At 42.4% G+C, this 11,074-nt stretch overlaps 1 long non-coding RNA gene across 1 annotated transcript in view; it reads right to left on the reverse strand.

Annotated features, from left to right (window-relative positions):
- The window catches only part of LOC123808647, a 79,773-nt gene extending 70,852 nt beyond the window's left edge, over positions 1–8,921 (reverse strand). Inside the window, exon 1 of the long non-coding RNA XR_006783811.1 lies at positions 8,809–8,921. This is a non-coding gene — a long non-coding RNA (uncharacterized LOC123808647). The remainder of the gene's footprint in view (positions 1–8,808) is intronic.
- Between the last annotated feature and the right edge of the window lie 2,153 nt (positions 8,922–11,074).

The raw sequence follows: 11,074 nt of genomic DNA on the forward strand, positions 1-11,074 counted from the left end.
CACAAGCAGAGATGTCAGACCACCTACACAGCACTTGCAAAGGAGCTAGACAAAAACTAGTTCCGCAGTTCTAATACAACACTCTCCTCAAAAGAATGAAAGTGTTGTGGTTAAAGTGGAAAGGGGAGAGATACATTTAGGGGGGATTTCTTGGAGTTCTGTGCATTTTTCTCTCTATATGCCCCTACTCTGTCAATGGAGAAGTTGGGGTGGGGGGAGGGGGGCAGGTCCTCCCTCCTTCCTTCATGTCAAATGAAAGACATTGCAAGAGAACCACTTGGGAACCTCAGCCTGCATCTCTTCAGAGTTTATGGTGGCAGGTCAAGGTATAGGGTATAATGCAAGACCCACACTTGAAAAAGTCTTCAGGCAAGAAGCTGGCTGAAGCTGCCCCTAGTGCATGATTTGAGGGCTGTCTGAAGAGCAAACTGTGTTTCCACTGTTGGCAGAGACAAGAACATATAAGTGTTTCCCAAATACTACACAGGGTTCACCACATGTGAGAAACAGTTGTGCTATAGCTGGTTAAGGTCATTTACCCAAGAAGGCTGTCTAGAGAGACAATATGTTTAAAGGAAATATAGGAAGATAGGGGAGTGGAAAATAAAGGTGCCTCCTGCCTATATCTGTTGGAGATCAGCACACTTCTTTTAGTATAGTACATTAAGTTAGAAAGTCTAAATCTCATTAAGATACTTGAAGATAACGTGTTATGGGGAAACAAAATTTTTAAGTCACCTAAGGCTTGTTATATATCACTAATGTGTAACTGAATAAAGGCTGGATCCAAAAAGGTTATAAGGTCTGTCTGAAATAAGTCCAGCCATTGTTAATATAACCAGAACAGTTTGTGTGACATCATTGTAACCTGGCAGCCAAGGAGACTGGACTGGAATGCACATGCATGAACAATGATGACTTCACTGTACTAGTCAATTGGAGCAGCGGATGCCATTGAGTGAACATGTGTACTGTGTGGTTATTGCATTCAAAATGACTGAGAGAGTAGAGCAATGAATTTGCATCAAATTTTTCCTTAAGCTTGAATATTCCTCTGCAGAAACTATTTGGATGATTCAGAAGGCTGCAGCTATGGACAACTGGTGACTGGTGAGCTTCAACATGGCAACATGCCTGCTCATGCATCACGTCTCATACAGAGTTTTTCAGTAAAACATCAAACCACCTAGGTGACTCAGCCCCCCCTACAGCCCAGATTTGGTACCCTATGACTTCTGGCTTTTCCCAAATTAAAATCACCTTTGAAAGAAAAGAGATTTCAGGTTGTTTATGAGATTCAGGAAAATATGACAGTGCAGCTGATGGTGACTGGGAGAACTGTGTGAGGTTCCAAGGTGCATACTTTGAAAAGGACTGAGGCATCCTTTTCCTATGTACGATGTTTCCTGTATTTTGTATCTTCTTCAATAAATGTCTCTATTTTTCATATTACATGGCTGAATACCTTCTGGACAGAACTCATGTATCTATAAACCCAAGTGGTCAAAGAAAAAAGGGAAATTTTAAGTTATTACTCAGATATTTAGCTTTCAGGACTTCATGTTTTTAGAAACTTACAGAGTTAGGAAGTTTGAGAAACTATCATTTTTATCTATACATCTAACATATTAAGACATGGCATAAAAAATGCAGAATCTGACTCAGTCTAAATGCATTTGGTCCTGTAGCAAAAAAAAAAAAAAAACCCTTAGACTGGCCTGGATGGCGTAGCTCAGTGGATTGAGAGTGGGCTGTGAACCAAAGTGTTGCAGGTTCGATTCCCAGTCAGGGTACATGCCTAGGTTGCAGGCCACGGCCCCCAGCAACCACACATTGATGTTTCTCTCTCTCTTTCTCCCTCCCTTCCCTCTCTAAAAATAAGTAAATACAATCTTAAAAAAAAACCTTTAGACTGATGGCCTTTAAGAGTGAACATATAGGTAATTACAGAGAATTTGTACTCTCTTTCTTAGAGAAGCTGAGATGGGATCAAGGTAGAAAATACAAAGTCAGCTTCTCCAGTCTTAGCTCTAACTTTCAGAATGGGTAGGTGAGGACATTCAGAGAGCAAAGGATGAATGCTGACTCCATACCCCAGCTTCCTTCCTTCTTTTCCCCCTTCCCACTGCCTTGTTCTCCACCCCCTTGACTGCTCAGCCAACAGGCCATGGCTGATCATCCCCTCATGGCGGGCCCATGGTTTGCTGCAGACCAGACAGCTAAAGTATAATCCAGGGATCATCTGGTCTTCACTCTTCTCTTCTGAGGCCCAGAGAAGTTAAGTGGCCTACCCACCATGGCATACTGGTTGGTAGCAGGGACCAAAAGAGAATCATGGTTTCCTACTTCTCTAACAGGGCTCTTTCAGCTCTGCTACCTTAAATGGAAGGTGTATAGGAAGGAGTATCAGTTCATAAACACACAGGTAAACATTGTTCTGCCTCATCCTGCATAGTAGGAAGGGGCCATGGTTTCGAGCTATTTTACATGGTATTGTCAGCAACCTCCCAAAAGGTTATTTGGAAACTTCAAAGAAGATTACAGAACCACTTTATATATATGCTATAAAGTTGCACCATATGTCATGAATCAAACAACTGATAAAATAAACCAGAAGGTCATGAAAGTTCCATTAATGCTCATGTCATCTCTGCCTAGAAAAATCACTTAATTAAATAACTTCGGGAAAAAACACTTCTATAATCTCCAATTACCTATGAAACTTTGTGTACAAACATAATCTTACATGGTTGGTGCCCAGTCAAGACAGATGTGTTAGGCAAAAAGTCATAAGGTCGTATACAGACCCCCATCAGAGTTAATGTTGTTCTCTGCGGGGTTCCCATCCCATGATATTGCATGGGTCCATGTCTTTCTAGGAACCATTTCTAAATAAGAGTCCAGATCAGCCTAGTCCTCACTCTGCAATGTTTCAACCTCACACCAGTGCCTAGAGGCCTCAGCAGAGGGTCCTCGTTCTTAAAGCAGAAGGCTTAACAGAATTACTGCTAAGGGACTCTCCTGCACTTGGGGGCACATGCCTTTATTTGACCATAGAGATAAAACAAAGTAGCTCAGATGAAATGCCAGGTCTTCCCCTGCCAACTGTTCTTCCAATGGCAAAAAAAGCAATTTTTTCCATAACGCTAATAATAAAAAATGTGCTAATGGGATTTACACAATATTGGAAAGAAGGATTATGAACAGGTAATTATCCTTTTAGGAAATTTACAGATTTCAACCAGTTAAGCCTCAGGGTATGATTATCTCATTAGTCTTGTACACTCAGAACAAATATAGAGTAGTTTGGGTGTGACCATGCTTTGCCAAAAACTAGTAAGGAACAGGCTGTGGATGCAGAAGGGTATGCACTGAGTGGTAACCTAGGTGGAATTCACACTTATGGAAGGGGAACAGCATGCGGCAGAGCAAGCTCCCCATCTTCACAGCCATTCATGTATCTGCCACGTTGCCAGGCTCCCAGAGGAACCATGCTGTCTTACCCCCCATCCTGGGGGTACATTTCTCAGAGTACTTCATGTTCTTTCTGTCCCGCACTGCAGCGGCTGACCTCCTCTCCCTCAGGCCTTCTCTGTGGCTTGTCCTTTCTAGCTGTCCCTGGAAACAGGCTTATTCACATCCACGCTTACTCCTGGGAGGCACAAGCTCAATGTGGAACTTAAACCTGCTGTTTCAGTTCGACCCTACTCTTAAAGAGTTCTCGTGAAGAATGAGAGCTAGACAGGGCACAGGAGTTCTGCTTGAGAGAAACATTCGCTGAGCAAAAAGAGTGATAGAAGAAGTAGCTAGCAACTGGTCAGAACATCTTCATCAATAATGACTAACATCAAATGAGGTTAAATAGTGCCATGCACTGGTCTAAGAGCTTTACATGGATCAACTCATCTAACACTCAACATTCTCATGACATAGATGTGCCTAGAACTCCCATTTACAGAGTAGGCAAGAAGTACAGACAAATAAAGTCCACCACTAGAGATTAGAATGCTGGAGCCAGACAGTCCTGTTCAATAGTCACATTAAAGTTAACTGAATGCTCACTTGGTTCCATGAGTGTTAGTTATGTGCCAGTCACTGTGCTATATGAGCTATGTGCATTATTAAATCCCTACAGCAACCCCTTGTACCATCATGATGTCCATTTTCACATCATCCTATTTTCTATCCAAAGTTCAGAAATGTTAAGCAATGGATCTAAAGCCAGGATCTAAACCACAGTTAGGATAAAGGAAGGTTTATTTTTCCTCCTCACTGTTGCCTCTCTACAGTTATCTGTAGCTTGTCCCTACAGGGAGTGGGTGGGAGCTTCAGAAGATGTAAAGTATCCCACGGTTGGAGGTATTCAGTGAGGGGCCAGACATTCCCCCAAATGGGGCAGCCTGTTAAAGTCCTTTCTGTATTTTCATACACCTAGGGATGCATGCTGGTCTTCGTTCACATTTTTTCATGTCTTTGTTTTCTTTTTTTTTTCCAAGTTTCTATTGTAAAACCTTGAGTTCGCAACTATACTTTTTCATTTTCTTTTTTATTTTCTCATAATAGCTGGGTGTCACATTCAATAATTCTTACTATTGCCGCAGCTCCTTCAGCTGAGAAGTTTGGGATTATACAAGGCCCTGAAAAACAAGTCCGCGTTGTCTCCTTACAAAACAGACGTGTCTTCACCCAGGGACTTCTGCCCAGAGCGAGGATTACATTGCTCAGACTTGCAATGGACTGGGTACTCCTAAGACGGCAGCATCGCCACACCCATGAATCAGCTCAGGGATGTTTTCCTTCTCTTCAGACCTGGATCTTTAGGGGGATGATAGGTGCTGGTACACTTAGAACTTTGTGATCAGTCACAGATTAAGAAGGAAGGTGTTCCATATTGAGGGAAAGTCATCAGGTTCTGAATCCAGTATTGTAATGGATTCTCCAAAAGGGAGAACATCACAAAAAAATATAATAAGGATTACCTATTATTTATTAAGCATTCACTATGTGCCACTTGACTGAACACTCCACATTTATTATTTTGTTTAATCCTTACATACAAAAGAACATTGAAATATGAGACCCATTACCAGGTTACAGATAGGAAACTGAGACTTCAGGGTCACCCAGTTGTGAGAAGTGAAAGTGGCCTTTTCAAACAACTCCTGGACTTCTGGAAGCCTGCCCTCTCAACCTGTCTCCAACAGGCCCTCCCACCATCCAACACAACCCAGTAACAGAGCATCACAATGTTGTGCCAACGCAAGAGCATAAGGATGCTGCTTATTAGAGCTGTTATGAGGGCCTTCTGTGTGGAGGGAAGTTCTTGTCCGAACTAAATTCCTGCCACAGTGATTGCTTCTTCAAAATGGGCTTGACTCAACTAGGCATTTACTGCGTAGACTCTTGCTGTACTTGCAAATGCCACCAAATCCATACATGTGGATTTAAATGCACAGTATATGTCTTACAGTGCAAATTCCATAAGAACTTTCTCTCCTTATATGCTTATTTATTTATGTCTAGTGATCCTCAGAATTATAGTTTGAAGAACTGGAGGCAGGGTCATACACACACACACACACACCAGGGCCTTGCTTTAGAACACACCAATTTTTTTTTCCTGTTGTTTGGGGCAGGGGAGCTCAATTTTGTTTTATGCCATTGAGGCTTATCTTTTTAAAGTATTTGGCTTCCAAAGCATAGTAAAAAGTAATTTAAAATTTTTTTTGACCATTTGCTTTTCATAAAATAACTTTAGGGTATATTTTGTGGCAATGACACCCTAAAACCATAGAAGTAAGGGCAATATTTAAATTATAGGTAAAAGCACAACAACCAATTACAGAGAACTTTAAATATATAAAACATTAAGACTATTGAGGCAGCCTGGGCTAGTGTGGCTTAGTGTGGACTGAGTGCTGGCCTGCAAACCAAAGAGTCACCGGTTCGATTCCCACTCAGGGCACATGCCTGGGTTGCTGGCTAGGTCCTTAGTAGGGGGCATGTGAGACACAACCACACATTGATGTTTCTCTCCCTGTTTCTCCCTCCCTTCCCCTTTTTCTAAAAATAAATCCATAAAATCTTTTTTAAAAAAAGACTGTTGAGGCAGATCCAGGCAACGAAAGAAATAGGGAATTGAGACTCTACATTGGCTTGAATGACAATATTATGAAGTTTTATCCTAAGACTTCCTTAGATATGAGTTATTCTATTACCCTCACTTCCAGGAGAGAAGGACTGAGGCCCATGGCATGGCGGTGACTTGCCTGGGATCGTGTGGGTAGTCAGGACCAGAGCAAGGCCCCAGTTTGTAATCCTTTCTCAGGCATGTCACTTATTCCCCCTGCTTGCAATTTTTGGTTTCCCCTTTAGTTTTACCCCTGATTTTCTTTCTGTACTTGTTTACCAAATAATGTTTTTAATTAAAGTGCACTCTGTCCCATTTGGTAAGAGACCCACATTCAAGTTGCACCCCAGCTGCTAACTCACCTTGGGACAACCATTTGCTCTGGGGCAGGCTCCTTGCTGTAACTTTACTCACCTGCACATCTCTCTCTCTCTCTCTCTCTCTCTCTCTCTCTCTCTCTCTCTCTCTCTCCCCCCCTCCACCCCCTCCCTCCCTCCCTCTCTCTCTCTCTGTCTGCCCCCCGCCTCTCTCACTGAACCCAAAACAGCAGCAATGACTGCACTCCTGATGGATGTACCCTAGACGCCTGGCTGCATCAACAGGGACAACTGACATGCTCTGAATTCTACAAATTGGGAAGCCCTTGTACCTCTGCCAGTTACTTTTTTAAGCACCTGGAAGCTACAGGCAAGTGATGTAACATGTTCTGTTGATAACATGCCAGAGACAAGATTAAATATTGGTCTTTCTCATGGACACTCAGCCAGTAGTCAAACATTACCTTCTTCCTTTACTATGGTGAACTAAAATATTTGTGTCGGATGGTTCCAGTGTATTTCATCACCCTGTTTTTTTCCCCCATAGGAACTCTCCTGTCAGAACAGATCAATGGCGTTCATCAGCTGATGTCAGGGTTTAAAGCAGCCCATACCAGATACTGCCCTAATCCCTTCTCTTGCAGTCTTCACACACGGGGGGGAGCAGAGAGGACTGCTTCGCAAGTGCCAGGGAGGAGGAGAGTTTCTGCACCCTCTGCAGACATTAGAAGTCTTCTCATACTGTCTCACACAGTGTCCCTAACAGCCACTAGAGATGGCACAGAGAGGGTGCCAGCTGGCACCCTACCTGCTGGCTGGCTCTCTGAAACAGGTTCAGCTAGTTAAATCAAAGTTAATTGCCAAGCCAAGATCATCCTCACCCCACATCAGAAAAAAAAAAAAAAAGATTGAAACCCTGCCACTGAAAGGAGTTGGCAGGGACCATGAGGAAGTGCCGCTGGGCACAAAGATGCTGGGTGAGCAGAGGCATCTTTTGTTCAATAGCTGCGTCTGTTCAAAATTCGTAGATTGAAATCCGCACCCCCCAGCACCTCAAAAAGTGACCTTGTTTGGAAATAGGGTTGCTGTACATGTAATTAGTTCTGATGAGGTCACACTGAGGCAGCGTGGGCCCCAATCCAATGTAACCAATGTCCTGTAAGAAGATGCACATATACAGGAAGCACCATGGGGACAGAGACGCAGGGTGACGTTTCTATAGCTAAGGAATGTCGGAGGTTGCCAGGTAGCTCTAGAGAGAGGCAGGGAAGATATTTTTTCTCCATGGTCCTTGGAAGGAGCTAGCCCTGTGCACACCTTGATCTTGTACTTCTAGGTTCCAGAACTGAGAGACAAATTACTGTTGTTTAAGTCACCTAGTTTGTGGTCCTTTTTATGGCGACCCCTAGCAACACTTGTGCAGATCATATTTCCCAAGTCTTGAAAAACACAGCAATCTATATATTACAGTAACAAGTTGCTAGAATAGAAGAGTTGTATAATTTACCATAGTTAATATTTCTCCTTATTGGATGATATATTATTTGTCTATTTCTACCCAACAAATACCACCACTTGAATGTCTCAAAATAAGGTAGAACAACAAACAAACAAAAAAATAAACTCATTAAAACAAAACTTGGGTCTTTCTGTGCAGTCCTTTCCAAAGCTGAGTACCATTTCCAATGAATAGTTAAGCCCAGCTGAGGACTTTCCATGACTCAACTGGTACAGTTGAGATGTACATTCTTTCCTTCCACACAACGAATGTTCTTGTGTAGGTGTTGTGTCCCAGACACTCTGATCGGCATTAGAGACCCAACAGTGGGCACAACAGGTAGCCATTATCTTCACAGTGGCCTGTGTTCAGTGAGAAGGACAGATATTGACCAAACAATAACTCAAATGAATACAACTCTTAACTGTGACATGTGCAATGAAGAAGCATCACCACACTTTGAAGGCAACGAGCTGGGCCTGTTCTGTATTTTAGGTAAAGGTTGCAATACTGTGAGTTTTCTGCCGTCAAAAGAGAACACCAAATATTACAGTCAGGGAACCAAACCACTGCCCCAAATAATCATCTTCATACAACACAGACCCCTAAAGAATGAAGGGATCGGAGCTGAAAGTGGTAAAGAAGAGAAGCAAAGAGGCAAATGGGGCATGGAGAGACCTAAAGGAACGAGGAACTCTGGACAAGATGCTGACATCAAGCCTCCCTTGCCCCGTTCGGGATTCAGGAACAGAGTGAAGACATGTGCCCAGTGCTGTGAGTGTGGCCGTGGTGAATAAACGGCGTGTGGCCGGGAGTGAGATTTTTGTGCAGTTGAAAGGCTCTTGCCCAAAATAAAAGCCTACCTCTGTTTGCAGCTCTGTCCTTTTAAACTGGAACATCACTGTTTCAAACGCTTCTTGCTCTGTGCAGTTGTGGGCACCCGAGCCTGCTGCCAAACGTAGCTGGTCACCACAGAAGTCGCTGAACGCTGCTGAAGATGGGAAGAAAATCCACTGAATTAGTCCCGAGCATTGCAAATGCGGCTGCGTCTCTCAATTACTTTCTCAAGTCCATAATCATTGTAGCTCTGATTACATGCAAAGATTTCCCACCTGCGGGCATAGAGACAAGGTCATCAAAGTGCTGGCATGTGTCCCCCAAGGCCACTATGGACAGATCTGCAGCTGCTGTGTCACTTGCCCTTGGTGGAATTTAACAAGATAAACTGCTTCCTTGGCATTTATACTACACTTAGCATGGGTTATATTTACACCTCTTGCCTGTTGGTGATGACCAACTTGATGATCTACTTTGAGATCTCCCAAACAACCGAGGCATAACAGATTTGAAAATACTTTGGCGACAATAAATGTCTCACTGTATGAATATATGGATCCTACTGTTTTTCCAAAACAAATATTCAGAAAACATCTCTACTGATCACTGCAGGCCGGGCTGATGAGCAAATGACACCACTGGGGTGAAGTGCTCCCTAGTGGAACAGAAATACGTTTGCGTCCTAGCACAGAATGCTATTCCGACCCTTAATTTGTCTTTATCTATTTGAGCTCACACAATTTATGTGACTGTGATAGTCGGAGATGCCAGACGACCCTGAGGAAGCTAGTCGCATCATACAATGCCCAGGTAAATAACTCGAGAGGAAAGGTATCTATTTTGAAAGTTATTAAGTTACATGGTGGGCTTATGCGTGTTTGGCACACTTGGCATCATGTTTAAAAGAAGCAGGGGGAAATGATCTCAAAAGAGGAAGACACTAGGAATATATTATCTGCAAACAGAAGAAAAGTGGAATGTTCTGGAATAGTTGAGTGTAGGTGGCTCTTTAGAGCAATGGTTCTCAAAGGGTGGTCCTGAGACCCAGCCACACCTGAGAACTATTTAGAAACACAAATATCAGGCCCTACCCCAGACCTCTGTTGGAGGGGCAGAGAGCTCAGCAAGCCATAGTTTTAACAAGCCTTTCAGTGATTCTGAGCCACAGAGTAAGGGCATGAAGACCAAAGCCCAAGCAGAGCAGAATGTCAATGTCTCCAAGAAAAGAAACTCTAACACTGAGCCTGTACATCATTAGAGGGTCTAACAGGGTAACCAATGATGATGAAGAGATTTAAAAAATTCGTTAAAGCAGACCAATTGTTAAATGGTTCTTCAACTGACTAAGTGACAGACAATGATCCCTGTCATTGTGATGTTTGCAGAATTTCCACAAGTTCACTACAAACAGTGTTTTCATCCCCAAATTTAAGCAACTGAAATCAGCCTTAAAAGCCCAGGCAGCTGAAGTTTTTGTGGTCTGGCAAGTATTTGCTATGACTCCCTTCACCTGAATCTGAGCATTTTCCTTCTGAATCATCCACTGAGTAAGAAGAATTTGAAAAGGAATTAATAAAACACATTCTTTGAGGTTGGAAAATTACAATCTCCCATGATCATGGAATGGCTAGGCCGGTGCAAGCAAATGATATACCGATAAGAGTATATACAGAATAATTTTACACTGTGTAGTCTTCTTAATTACTATATATATACATAGGGAAACTCCTAACAAGGACACTGGTCAAAGGAAATGTTGAAAGAATTGAAAATCCAGGAAAGGAAAAACACACTATAATAAAAGTATACAGTTAAGGTGGTTTGTCCAAGCTATAGCTAAGTGCCAGCGATATTTCTCCACCCTCCTCACCTCCTCAACGTTACCAGCAGCATTTAACTCTGGGATATTAACAAGAAAGAGCTTTATGTGAAAGGAAGGAGGCTTTTTTTTTTCTATTAAACTCTTTCATTTAGCATCCACCAAAAAGACACTCGTGTGCTTATTTTAAAAAATAAGTGACATCCATTTGCTAGTTCAGTCCCTCCAGGCTAAGAAAGTAAATGGATGTTTTGGCAAAGAGTCCTAACCAGCACTCAAGCTGGGTATACCAGTCATGGCTAGGAAACATTTTATTTATTCAGTATTCCCCCATAATGAAAAAAAAAGTGCAGAATTAATATGAAAAGACTGGGCATATTCTAATGAAAATTTTTTCATTAGAAAAATGAAATGATATGCCTAACATTTTTCAAATATTCTTATGAACATCATATCTCTACCACAAATAGACA

This window comes from Phyllostomus hastatus, unplaced genomic scaffold (assembly GCF_019186645.2).
Source record: "Phyllostomus hastatus isolate PE091 unplaced genomic scaffold, TTU_PhHast_1.1 phas_scaffold_501, whole genome shotgun sequence".
NCBI lineage: Eukaryota > Metazoa > Chordata > Mammalia > Chiroptera > Phyllostomidae > Phyllostomus > Phyllostomus hastatus.